We start from the raw sequence: 13,554 nt of genomic DNA, 5'->3' as shown, positions 1-13,554 counted from the left end.
TAGTCTGCCAAGGCCTTGCCATAACCTTACTGCAGGTGCCACTAGGGGAAGCTTATCATCTTACTGAAGACTGATTTCGGAGTTCCAGAATAGCTGTATACAATAAGCTCCCCCTAGTGGAAGCTGCAGGCAGCTAGATATTTAGCATTGTTTTCTGACTGTTGAAGGGGAACAGGGACTTTGAAGCATCAAGTTTTGGGCCTATTTAGATGCTTAAAATAAGTTGTAGATTTAGTTGCTTTAACTTTTTGGTTTTGTAAGAAGACTCTTCAGTGGTGACCTTTATAAAGGGTTTGTGTTTTATATCTATTGTACTAGCTGATATACCCTGCGTTGCACCGCGATTTTGTGAATAGTAGTCATGAAATATATACAAAGTGGGCTACAACAATGAGCCCAGCCCCAAAGAAAATCTGCGTTACCCATAGCAACCAATCACAGCGCAGCTTTTATTTAACCTTAGCATTATAAGAAATGAAAGCTGAGCTCTGATTGGTTTTTATTGGCAACAAAAATTACAGGGCAAGTAGTCGGTGAGTTTTTGATTTTTTTTTCTTTTTTTTTAATTGCGCCACTATTCACTGCCTGGTACTGAAGAACGCTCATGCAAAACTTCCCTCAAATCAGGCCAGAACTGTGGATTTGTATACGACACAAACAGATTTAGCTTTTCATATATTGTATAAGTAGTTTCTAAACTGCTCAATAATAAATGTTTGTCTAGCTATTTGCAAGATCTCTGCTTGCTGTCATGGTTGATTAACAACCACCTTATGTGTTGTTGAACCAGCAGGAAGGCTTTTCAACTTTTAATAACTGACTGTAAGCAGAGATATTGAAAATTGTAAGAAATGAATGGGGTTGTTATATACAATGATTAATAAGATGCTGCATTAGAAAAAGTGTTAAGTGTCCTCAGTTACATTATGCAATCTTTCTGATTACTTGTGAAGTGGATGATCAGTATGACCGTACTCGGGCCGCCAGGGAAAGAAGATAGTTAGAAGTCTAAGGTAAGTTCTGCGTACCAATGGTGACTTTCTGCATAAAGCAGTAGTACACGATTATATGAAGCTTTGTAATACAGAGGAGGCCTCATTTAGAAAAACAGTAGCTTTCATTTTACCAGTGAGGGCAGATTTTTATATATTTTTTTACCGCCAGTCTGTTTTATTAATGTCCTATTTTGTGCACTAAATAGCAGGGAGATGCAGCAGCACTACAGGCAGGGAGCCCGATGATGGGAATGCATCTAGAGTAGAGATGAGCGAGTATACTCGCTAAGGCACATTATTGGAGCGAGTAGTGCCTTAGCCGAGTATCTCCCCGCTCGTCTCTAAAGATTCGGGGGGCGGTGGCGGCTGGGGAGCGGCGGGGGAGAGCGGGGAGGAACGGAGGGGAGATCTCTCTCTCCCTCCCCCCCCCACTTCCCGCCACAACTCACTTGTCACCTGCACTGGCCCCCGAATCTTTAGAGACAAGCGGGGAGATACTCGGCTAAGGTTCGAGTAATGTGCCTTAGCGAGTATACTTGCTCATCTCTAATCTAGACCCATTGTATAGATACCTTCTATCTTAAATCCATGAGGTTCCGTTTCATTCACTGAAGGTTAGCGATCTGTGGTCAGTCCCTGCCCTGCTCGGTGGAGTCGCATATAGCGTGATGAGCTCCGGTTTACTTGCTGTATTTTATAATTTAGTTGGGCTCTCATGCCAGAGAAGTAAATAAAGTGAGAAATTGGCGCTGTTCCTGTTATATTCGGGAGGGGACGTTTCCTTGTATTGACCGTACAGGATGCTGGACAAAAACAGTCACTTTTAAAGATTTCAGATATGCAAATTTTTCATTAATGTTTTACAATAACTGAGTTGCAGAGAGGAGTTGTCACAAGCCCTAAATGCACATATGTGGTCTGTTTCCATTAACTGAGCAGTTGTTAAATGGTAAAATTCTGTTTTCCTATAGTTACCACTAGAGGGAGCTGTCCCCCCCATTGGGATTTATAGATCTGTTGAAATCCATAATATGGCTTCAGTAGTAAGGGGGGGGGGGCAATGGGGGAGGATTCAGCAATGGAAAATTGGTGTACAAATGTTGCAGATTTTGCTGCAAGTCCAGCGTGCACAAAAATTTGGGACTTTTTGAATGTACGCCAGTTTTGTTTTTTTTAAATGGGTGTGGCTTGAGAGGAAATTGGCTACGATTTAAGCATAATTCCCCCAAATGTAATCTCAAAGGCAGCAGAAACCTTGACGCATTATTTGAGGCACAGCGAGGAATATATACTCCGTAAGGAAGTGCAGGCAGCTGGTTCTGGGTTTGTGGGTCGGTGTCAATCAGCGGGCATACAGGTGCCCTGATTCCCAATAGGGGGAGCGGCAGGCTGAGCTTCATGAGTGTGAGGTTATGGTCCCCTTCATTCCTGGGTGGGCAGTGATCACATAGGTGAGGACTGCTTGGCAGCCGTGGACTGGAGACCCCAGAGGTATCTGCAGGTGAACAAAATCACTGCTGAACAAATAGTTTTTATTGTCAACAAGCACTTATTTTTGTGCGGTTTAATCACTTTTATTAACCCCTTAAAGGGGTTGTCTCGCGAAAGCAAGTGAGTCTATACACTTCTGTATGGCCATATTAATGCACTTTGTAATATACATCGTGCATTAAATATGAGCCATACAGAAGTTATACACTTACCTGCTCCGTTGCTAGCGTCCCCGTTGCCATGGTTCCGTCTAACTTCGGTGTCTTCTTGCTTTTTTAGACGCGCTTGCGCAGATGCACTTTCTCCCTTCGGCTGGTCTTGGAAGCATCAGCGTTTTGGCTCCGCCCCCTTGTACGCATCATCACGTAGCTCCGCCCCATGACGTGTGACGGTTCCAGCCTCCTGATTGGCTGGAATCGGCACGTGACGGGGGCGGAGCTACGCGATGCCGCGTACAAGGGGGTGGAGCCAAAACGCCGATGCTTCCAAGACCAGCCGAAGGGAGAAGATGCATCTGCGCAAGCGCGTCTAAAAAAGCAAGAAGACACCGAAGTTAGACGGAACCATGGCAACGGGGACGCTAGCAACGGAGCAGGTAAGTGAATAACTTCTGTATGGCTCATATTTAATGCACGATGTATATTACAAAGTGCATTAATATGGCCATACAGAAGTGTATAACCCCACATGCTGCCGCGAGACAACCCCTTTAAGGACATGGCCTTTTTTAAAATCCCATTTGTTTTTTCTCTCCCCTTTTAAAAAGTTGTAATTCCTTTTTAAGTATCCATCGACGTTGCTGCATGAGGGCTTGTTATTTACGGGACGAGTTGTATTTTTCAATGATACTATTTAAGGTACCGTATACTATACTGAAAAACTTTTTAAAAATTCTAAGTGGAGTGTAATGGAAGAAAAACGAAATTCCGCCATCTTTCTGTGCATCTTGTTTATACGGGGGACACACTGCAACAAAAATGACATAACTTTATTCTATGGGTCGGTACGATACCAAATTTTTATATATTTTTTTTTTCTTTTTTCTTAGATATTTAAATTTTTTAAATCCTCTTCTGTCCCCATCTTCTGACAGCTGCAACATTTATTTTTCTGTCGACATAGCTCTGCAAGGGTTCATTTTTTACGAGACGTTCTGTTGGTACCATTTTCAAATACGTACGGCTTCTCGATCACTTTTTATTACATTTTTTTTTCTTGGAGACAGGGTGACCAAAAAAGCGCAATTCCGGTTCCGTTAGTTGTTTCTGACTTTGTTCACCGTGCGGGGTAAAGCGGTACTTTGATCGGATTTTTATGGATGCAGCAATACCAAATGTTTTTTTGTTTTATGATTCAGATAATTTTATAAAAAAATAAAGCAAAAGTTTTTTTTTAAAAACTTTTATTACTTTTTTTTAATAGTTAAACTTTTTAAAACTTATTTTTACTCCCCAGAGGAGCCAAGAACTTTCGCTGCTTTCATCGCTCCTGCAGTCTGATGTAATGCCACAGCATTACATTATACCACGATCTGACAGGCATTCTATCAATTGGAGGTGTTCGGAGCGGTGGTTACGTGAGGGCACATCTACACGGCGAATAGGCTCTGGAGGGCCCAGGTAGACCCCCAGTAGAGAGGATCCGCTGAAGAGTGTGAACAGGCCCAACGCTCTCATTGTCTGCCATGTAGATACGGATTGGCACCTGCGTTCCAGAACCCTGTCTCTGCAGGGATGATTTCCTTAACAGAAGGAAGTTTGGTGACGCTGCGCCGAATACGTGTCCTGGCATTAACACAACAACTTTGTCGCCTTTGTTTGCAGTGGTGCCGTGAACGAGAAACCTGGACTGCTTCTGACTAGAACCGTATTGTCTTTGGTAACCATTTCTGCTTCTGTTTGGAAGCCGATGATGGACCTGTTCAGGGATGGAGGCCTTGTGCTGAGCGCTGCAAGCCTGGCTGTGTTGTGGAGTAACATACCGCTCCAACTGCTGGTGTGGTGATCTAGGGAACCATCGCGTCCGACGGCCGGTCACGGCGAGCACTGATGGAGGGACACGAAGAGCTCTGTGATCTGTGCTAGAAATCCTGCAGCCACATGTGGTCCTCTCATGGCGACTTCAAATAGGCAGCAGGATAATGCCCGACCGCACACACATGGGTTTCCCAGAAGTGCCTCTGCCCGGCTGCCACAATCCCCTGGCCTGCCAAGTGGGCAGATTTATCACAGATTTTATTTAGTGAACCCACCAGGGCGCCGGCTTTGACAGTGCGGGATCTAGAGGCTCAGTTTCAACGTTTGTGGGCAAAAGTGTTGCAAGGTAACATACAAAGCCTGTATGCCTGACCGTATCCCATCATGTATCCAGGCAACACGGTACTGGGGCTTCTGTTTGATTTGTTCAGTTTTCCCCAATAAACTTATTCTTTCACTTTTTAATATTGTGATCGCTTCCACCAATCATCATCACATTCACCTGTAGAACGTAATCAATTCCAACAACTCCTTTGTGGTGCATTAATTTTCTTTTGCGAAGGAGTCACAAAAAATAAGCGTCTTTCTCTGTGTGATAGATAGGCAGGGACCCTCTCGTACCCTGTTATACCGCCTCTAACTTGGATACAAGATGTGATACAGGCGGACATGGAGGCTCTAGTACCCTGTTGTACCGCCTCTAGCTTGGATACAAGATGTGATACGGGCGGGCATGAAGGCTTTAGTACCCTGTTGTACCACCTTTAGCTTGGATACAAGATGTGATACGGGCGGGCATGAAGGCTTTAGTACCCTGTTGTACCGCCTCCAGCTTGGATACAAGATGTGATACGGGCGGGCATGAAGGCTTTAGTACCCTGTTGTACCAGCTCTAGCTTGAATACAAGATGTAATACAGGGGGCATGGAGGCTTTAGTACCCTGTTGTACCAGCTCTAGCTTGGATACAAGATGTGATACAGGTGGGCATGGAGGCTCTAGTACCCTGTTGTACCGCCTCCAGCTTGGATACAAGATGTGATACGGGCGGGCATGGAGGCATACAGGTTCCATATGCTATTCTGCAGCATATTGCTCCACATTTAGATCGTAGATATTGTGGAAGTTGGCATCCCAGATGGTCCTATACCTGTCCCATGGCTGATAAATCTGGTGTCCAGGCAGCCATGGTGTGACAATGTTGTGGGGGCTCCTGTGACCCCCTTGTGTGTGCGGATTATCCTGCTGGAAGCTGCCCTGAGAGGAACACGTGGCTGCAGGATGTCCTGAACATATCGCTGAGCTGCCATCGTCCCTCGTACCACCACTAGGGGGACCGACTGTTGTATGCGATGACCCCCCCCCCCCCCCCCCCCCAGGCCATCACACCAGCAGGGGGCAGTGGGCCGCTCCACAGCAAAAGCAGGATTAAGGTGTTCACCCCGAGGTCTCCAGACACGAGCATGGCCGTCGCCAGTGCCAAAACTAAACCTGGATTCATTGCTGATGAAGGGGTGCCATGTGTGTTTTGTTTTTCCTTCCTACAAAGGGTGCATAAATATACAGACTGACCCAAGTTCCAATGGCCTCTGCTACAATATTCCCATCATACAATGGCCTTTCCTGGCCCATTGTAACTTGAAAGCACATTCCACATCATACAATGTACAGACAGTGCAGAGCTGCAGCACGTGCCCTTTACTGGAAAATCCAGTTAATCCATGCGGGCATGTCATTGGTAAAATACTTGTAGTACTGAAGTGTACGCTCTGCTGTCTGGCAGCGCTCTGTACCCATCAGGAGGGGCTCCTCTGGACACCAGGTGAGGTGCTGCATGGTATGTTCTCTATAGGACTAGGAGAAGCTGCTGTCCTCACCATCAGAAGTGATTTACAGCCGCTCTTCCTGCATGTTATGTGGAAGGACTTGCTTTATCTGTATCTGCTTCGTTGCTTGGGGTTTATCACTATTTCAGTGTTTTTGTTTGTGCTCCTGCTTTTTGAGGTTTGACCACAGGTTCTCAATGAGATGAAATTTGGGGAGTTTCCTGGCCATAGAACTAAGTTATCAATGTTGTGTTCACCGAGCCCCTTGCTTACCACTCTTGCCTTGTGACCTGGTGCTCCTTCATGTTGGAAGAAGCATTGTTTATCACCAAGCTGCTCTAGGATGCTTGGATTCGATCCGTTAGTCGTGGTCTTAGGCTGTGACTGAGCCCACTCCCATGCAGGAGAAGCAAACCTACACATGAATGGTCTACACATAGGCCGGCTGCACACGAATGGATGTTAGCTGCCGAATCCGTGGTCGGAGTCCATGGAAGAATCCTTTACCTTCACACTCACCGAAATTAATTGTGATTTCCTGAGCGGAGGAAAAATTGCAACATGTTCTATTTTTTGTGCGGGTTCCACATGGACGGCTTCCATTGAAGTCAAGGGAAGCCGCCTGACCCACGGCCCATTGCGGATAGGTCTCGTGGGTGCCCGTGGGAAAAACAAATATTTTAAAAAAATCTGTTCTGCCCATGACTGATGGAAAGCCGCCGCTGTCATCCGCAATACAGAAAAGACTAAGTACGCAGGGTTGCCGGCCGGGGACAGAGTCTGATTCCAACCCATCCGTGTGCAAGTGGCCTTATTCTTGGCATAGCACAGGCTTTACGGTAGCGCTGACCTCATCTTCTCCGGACAATCATTCTTCTAGATGTCACAGACAGTCTGTAGGGGGCTTCATCAGAGAAAATAACTTTTCCTCCGTCCCACGCCGTGCGCCATTTTCTCCGCTAAGTGTATCTGTGCTGTTTAGAGACTGCAGTGTAATCCTCTGCTGTTAGTTGCCACAAATGGCAGCCCATAGTTTTATTTTGCGCTGGTCTACATGTACACATACTGCAGCCAGATGAGCGCTGGACTCATCAGACTGACTGCAGGCTAAATAACTGACATTCTTTGTGCGCGAGGAAGGAGAAGTAATAAAGTTTTATAAATTCCAGCAGATGGAGCGTTCTCGGCACACGTCCGGTACACCGGGAAGGCAGGCAGACAAATCTATATTTTTTTTTTCTCTCTCAAAACAGCTGTAGCAATATTCCACTAGAGGAGTGCAGCCAGTAAGAATGAGCAGGCGCTGAGCCTGACAGTGAAAGGGGTTATCAAGGGTTAGAAAAACATGGCTGCTTTCTTCCAGCACCACCGCTGTACATGGATCAGGTCTGATAGTGCAGCGCGGCTCTAGTGAAGTGAATAGAAAAGAGCTGCAGTACCAGACACAGGCTCGGGACAAGTGTGGCGCTGTTTCTGGAAGAAAGCAGATCTTCCACTCCCTTTCTCACCCGATAAATTTAAAACGCTGGCAGGATCTAAATTCATATCTAACGGCATCAAAGGAGGGGCCTGGCTCGAACATGACCTGACACCAATTGCAGCTTCAGCAGCCCTGTGTGCATGAACAGCACATTACTGCTGAGGTCAGCAATTGGTCATGTGACGTCATTGCTTTCTGTACTGGCATGAGGTGGACAGGGTTGGCGGTGCTGGATTGGGCACATGGTGAAAGGGTGTCTAATGGTCATTATATTTTTTCATACCGTTACCCAGCCTGCAGCCTTTTTTTTTTTTTTTTAAATACCAGGAAACCATTTTGAAATTATACAGTTTTCTACCTGTAGCTACCACTAGAGGACGCTCACTGCATTCAGATTTATACAGCTCTTAAAAGGGTTGATGGGAGCCGTATACATCCCTAAAGCTATTGTCCGCAGAAGATGGCGGTAGAGATTAATTTAAAAACATGTAATATCTTTGAAAGAAATGCAAGTAGCACAGCAAAAAAAAAACTATATAAGTTTGGGATCGCAGTGATCGTACCGACCCATAGAATAAAGTTATCAGGTCACTTTTCTTGCAGTTTGTGCGCCGTAGTAACAAGACGCACTGAAAGATGGGAGAATTTTATTTTTTTTCTTCATTTCTCTATTTAAATTTTTTTTAACGTTTTCTAGTACATTATATGGTATATTAAATGGCAGCATGGACAAATATAACTCGTCTCACAAAAAACAAGCCTCATACAGCAACGTCGTTGGATAAATAAAGGAGTTAGGATTTTTTTTTTTTTTAGGGGGGAGGAAAAAACAAAATTAACAAAAAAAAAAGCTCGGTCTCTAAGGCCCAATGTCCACGGGCAAAATAGAATTTGTAAATGCACACAGGTCTCCCGCACGCGTGATCCGCGCCCATAGGCAATCATTGGACACCTGCCGGTAATTAAAAACCTGTGGATGTCATTTTTCTCTGGTGTGCGGATCGCACGTGTGGGAAAGCGCCTGCAGAATGCTCCATTTCGTGCAGATCTCCCGCGGCTTCCATTACAGCCTATGGAAGCCGTCCGGTTGCGCGGCACACCCGCAGCTGTGTTTGTGCTGTGCCGCGCCGCAGGAGTTAAAAAAAAAAGTGCACAGCGCATACGTGCGGCACCCGGCCGGGCCGAAGAAAGGAGAGAAGGCTGCTACGCAGAAAGAGGGTAAAGCACCCCTGAAAGTACTGAGGTGTGCCCTGCAGGGACAGGGTGATCTAGTGGCGATAAATAGCCAGCCCAGAGATACAACAACACTCTGAGGAGTTGGTGTGACGAGAGCGGAGAGGAGCAGGACTACTTTCTGGATGGGGACCGGACCTTTCTTATTGGGAGAATGGGCAACAAGATGTGTTCTGAGGCACAAACCACTTCCTCAGAAACACTAGAGGGCGCACTACTCCGCCTGTATTGTTTGTGGTTTTTAGAGGCGGAATCCAGTGTGTGAACACGTCCTTAGGGTGCTATCACAGCCGACAGACGAAACTCCACCAAAATGTGCATGTCTGATGGAATTTCGGATGGAATTTTCTATGGCTCAATTAACCAATCACAGCCTTTCAACGACTGTGATTGGTTAAGCCAGCGCCAGCTTTCATTGGCTGACATGACACTGGATTAACCAATCAGAGCATTAGCTTCCTGGAGGCGGGGTATTCAAGCCAGGCTTCCAGGAGAATCTGCTCTGTAAGGCTGAAGGACGCGACAGCCTACAGCAGTGATGGAGACCAACGTGAGGACCGGTACGCCGGCGGTAGGTATTGGTTTTTTTTAACATGTAGCCTAGCTAGGGCTTATTTATATTTCAAGCCTCCCCTGAAAATCTGGGAGGTCTTACTATCAGGGAAACGCTGTAGAAGAATTAATGCTGTTTTGAAGGCAAAAGGCAGTCACACCCAATAGTGATTTGATTTAGATTGCGTTTGTTTACTTTGCGTTTTGTTAATTGACATAATAACTATTAACACCGACTGTTGGAAGCATTTTTTCCACATGTCTAAAACTTTTGCACAGAGCTGTATATATCTTTCCCTGTCAGGACCTTCAGAGAGGTCACATGATGTTGTGAACTCTGACTAAAAGGACCTGATCTGCACATCCCAGAGGGCAGATTCTAGAAGGTCCGGGTCGCAGACTCTGCGGTCACTCAGCAATTTTGAAGAGTGATGGAAGACAGGCTCTAGTCCGTGAAAGCGACAACGCGAGTGGGAGAGCCCTGGGGGAACGACTCGGCATCTGCAAATCAAGCGGGAGAGGCGTCAGCTGGTAAAAGGGGTTGGGGCTTCTGATAGCGGCGTGGACAAGTCTTTAAAGGGGTTGTCCCGCGCCGAAACGTTTTTTTTTTTTTTTCAATAGCCCCCCGTTCGGCGCGAGACAAACCCGATGCAGGGGTTAAAAAAAACAAAACCTGATAGTGCTTACCTGAATCCCCGCGCTCCGGTGACTTCTTACTTACCTTGCGAAGATGGCTGCCGGGATCTTCACCCTCGGTGGACCGCAGGTCTTCTGTGCGGTCCATTGCCGATTCCAGCCTCCTGATTGGCTGGAATTGGCACACGTGACGGGGCGGAGCTACGAGGAGCCGCTCTCCGGCACGAGAAAAATAAGACCGGACTGCGCAAGCGCGTCTAATCGGGCGATTAGACGCTGAAAATTAGACGGCACCATGGAGACGAGGACGCCAGCAACGGAACAGGTAAGTGAATAACTTCTGTATGGCTCATAATTAATGCACAATGTACATTACAAAGTGCATTAATATGGCCATACAGAAGTGTATACCCCCACTTTGTTTCGCGGGACAACCCCTTTAAGTCCAGTTTATCATTGAATGTCAGAACTGAGTTTTTTTGATCACCAAGAAAAAAAAAATGTAATGAAAAGGGATCAAAAGGTCAAAAGCACCCCAAAATGGTAGCAATAAAAACTATAAAACATCCCATAAAAAAGCCCTGATGCAGCAATAATGACGGAACAATAAAGTTAGAGCCGGCAGAAAATAATACTTTTATTTTAAAAAATATATTTTTTTTTACAGTACAGAAAAAAAAACTATGAATTTGGTCTAAATTGTAGTGACTCAGAATAAAGATGTCGTGTCATTTTTGCTGCGGAAATATAGGACATGGAGCGATTCTCCCCCTCACCCCCCCCCCCCCCCCAGCATGCGATGCGGTCCCGTATATGGCTCCATTCCAAAGAACGGTGTTCCAATTCGCGCCTCTCGGGTGTGTATTTTTCAACCACGTAAAACCGGCCTCAGGCGCATGTATCACATTGTTTTCGATGGGAAACCTCGCACTCGCCTGCACAGCGAATGGTATATGAAAACCGTGCAGTGGCTTTTAACCCTTTCAATCCAATTTGTATCCTGGTTTTCCTAGGGGGGCTTACTCTTTTTCTGCCGTTATACAACAGCGCTATCTGCTGGCTAAAGGCATTACTGCATGAGGTGACACGTTGGATAGTCTCCGACAGCAGAGAGGCTGGCAATATGCAGTAAGAGAATCCCGAGGGATGTCTTCCAACATCGGAGCTGTACAGCCTTAAATCATAATGTCTTCAGAGGTCAGAGAGTGGAGTGGAAAGGGTTAAGGTCCTATTGAAAGCAACAGGCAGGGGCGTAACTATAGAGGGTGCAGGGGATGCGGTTGCACCCGGGCCCCCCAGGAGCCTTAGGGGGGGCCATATGGCCTCTCTTCCCCATACAGGGAGCCCAGTACTATGAGTAAAGCATTATAGTTGGGGGCCCCGTTACAGGTTTGCATTGGGGCCCAGGAGCTTCTAGTTACGCCTCTGGCAACAGGCAAAACCTTCCAAAAGAATGTGAAAAAAAAAAAGGACATGTAGCAAAATGTAATCTTGCAGCAGTGTCTTTTAACCCCTTAGTGACAGCCTTGCAGAAGTGTCTTTTAACCCCTTAGTGACAGCCCGATCGTGTTTTTACGTCCTCCCACTGAAGGACATGCATGAAGGGAGATCGCGAGGTGATCTTCCTCCATACATCGCGGGTGCTACTTACAGCCGACGCCAACAGCCCCGGTAAACGCCGTGCCGATCATTGAGGCTGTTAACCCTTTAAATACCTCTGTCAATTCTGAGATCGCAGGGAGCCGTGTGAATGTCATGGCAGTCGGGGAACTTGTGAAAGGCCCCAGGGCTGTCTGGGCAGAATGCCTATCAAACTGTCCCCGAGGGGTTGGGGTGATAGACTGCCCGCCTGATTGCAGTATGATGTAATGCCATGGCAGTACCTCATACTGAAGGAGCGAGCAAAGCATTCCTAGTTGTGGTCCCCTCTGGGGGCTAAAAAAAAAGGAAAAATAAGATCAATAAAGTTTTGCTATTTAAATAAAAGTAATACAAGTTTAAAAAAAAAACAAAAAACTTTTGCCATATTTATAATAAACGAACCTAAATATTAAATCAAAAATACATATTTGGTATCGCAGCGTCTGTAAACGTCCGATCTATCACAGTAACGCATTATTTACCCGCATGGTGAACGTTGTCAGGAAAAAAATGACCGAAATGCAATCTGTGGGTCTCCCTGCAAGAAAAAATGCAATAAAGAGCGATCAAACAGTTGTTTGTATTTCAAAATGGTGCCGACGCAAACTGCAGGACGTCCCGCAAAAAACGAGCCCTCCGCACAGCTGCGTGGACGGAAAGATTAAGGCCTCCTGTCCACGGGGAAAATCGGGCCCGCTACAGAATCTCCATGGAGAATCCATAGCAGGTCCCTCCTGCCCCGCGGACATGAGCGCTGAAAATAAGGATTAATAAGAATAAACTTACCCGCAGCGGACCGGGCAGGTCTTCTCTTCTTCACGGCCGGATCTTCTTTCTTCGCACGGCGGATGTACTCGGCACGTCGGCGGCGTGCTGCGCGCATGTGACGGGCCGAAGTAAGAAGATCCGGCCGTGAAGAACTTCCCGCTCCGCTGCGGGTAAGTTATTCTTATTTTAGGTCTCCCACGGATCCGGACGGCTGCCATAGGCTTCAATAGAAGCCCGCGGGAGCCGTCCCCGCGGGAGACCCGCACAAAAATGGAGCATGGTCCAGATTTTTTCATGCTCCATTTTTTTTAAAATCCCTTTTATTGACGATCCGCGGGTATTTATCTACCTGCGGGTGGTCAATGCGTCCCTATGGGGTGCGGATCCGAGGGCAGGAGAAGAGTTAAAATCCGCTGCGGATCCTAAATCCTATTTCGCCCGCGGACATGAGGCCTGAAGCGTTATTGTGATGGCGGCAGAAAATAAAAAAAATAAATGTCTTTGAAAAAAAAAATACAAGTAGCGCAGCAAAAGAAAAAAGTTCCGAACGTGGGATCGCAGTAATCGTACGACCCGGAGAATAAAGGTCATGTCATGGTGGCTGCAGTCTGTGCGCCGGAGAACCAAGACGCACCGAAAGATGGCGGAAGGTCAGGGGGGGGGTGGGGGGGGGGTCCATTTTGTTCCACTTAGAATTTTTAAAAAGTTTTTCAGTACATTAAATAGGAGCAAAGAAAAATACAACTCGTCCCGCAAAAAACAACGAGCCCTCAGACAGTGACCGATGAATAGAGGAGTTATTATTTTTTTTTTAAAAACTGGAAAAAAAAAAAAAAAGCTCCGTCATTAAGGCCAGTGTGTGTGTATATATATATATATGTGTGTGTGTACATATATGTGTGTGTATATATATATATATATGTGTGTGTGTATATATATATATATATATATATATAT

The sequence above is a fragment of the Eleutherodactylus coqui genome, chromosome 3, assembly GCF_035609145.1.
Source record: "Eleutherodactylus coqui strain aEleCoq1 chromosome 3, aEleCoq1.hap1, whole genome shotgun sequence".
Lineage (NCBI taxonomy): Eukaryota > Metazoa > Chordata > Amphibia > Anura > Eleutherodactylidae > Eleutherodactylus > Eleutherodactylus coqui.
The sequence above is the reverse complement of the archived record's forward strand: the minus strand, read 5'-3'. Positions refer to the sequence as shown.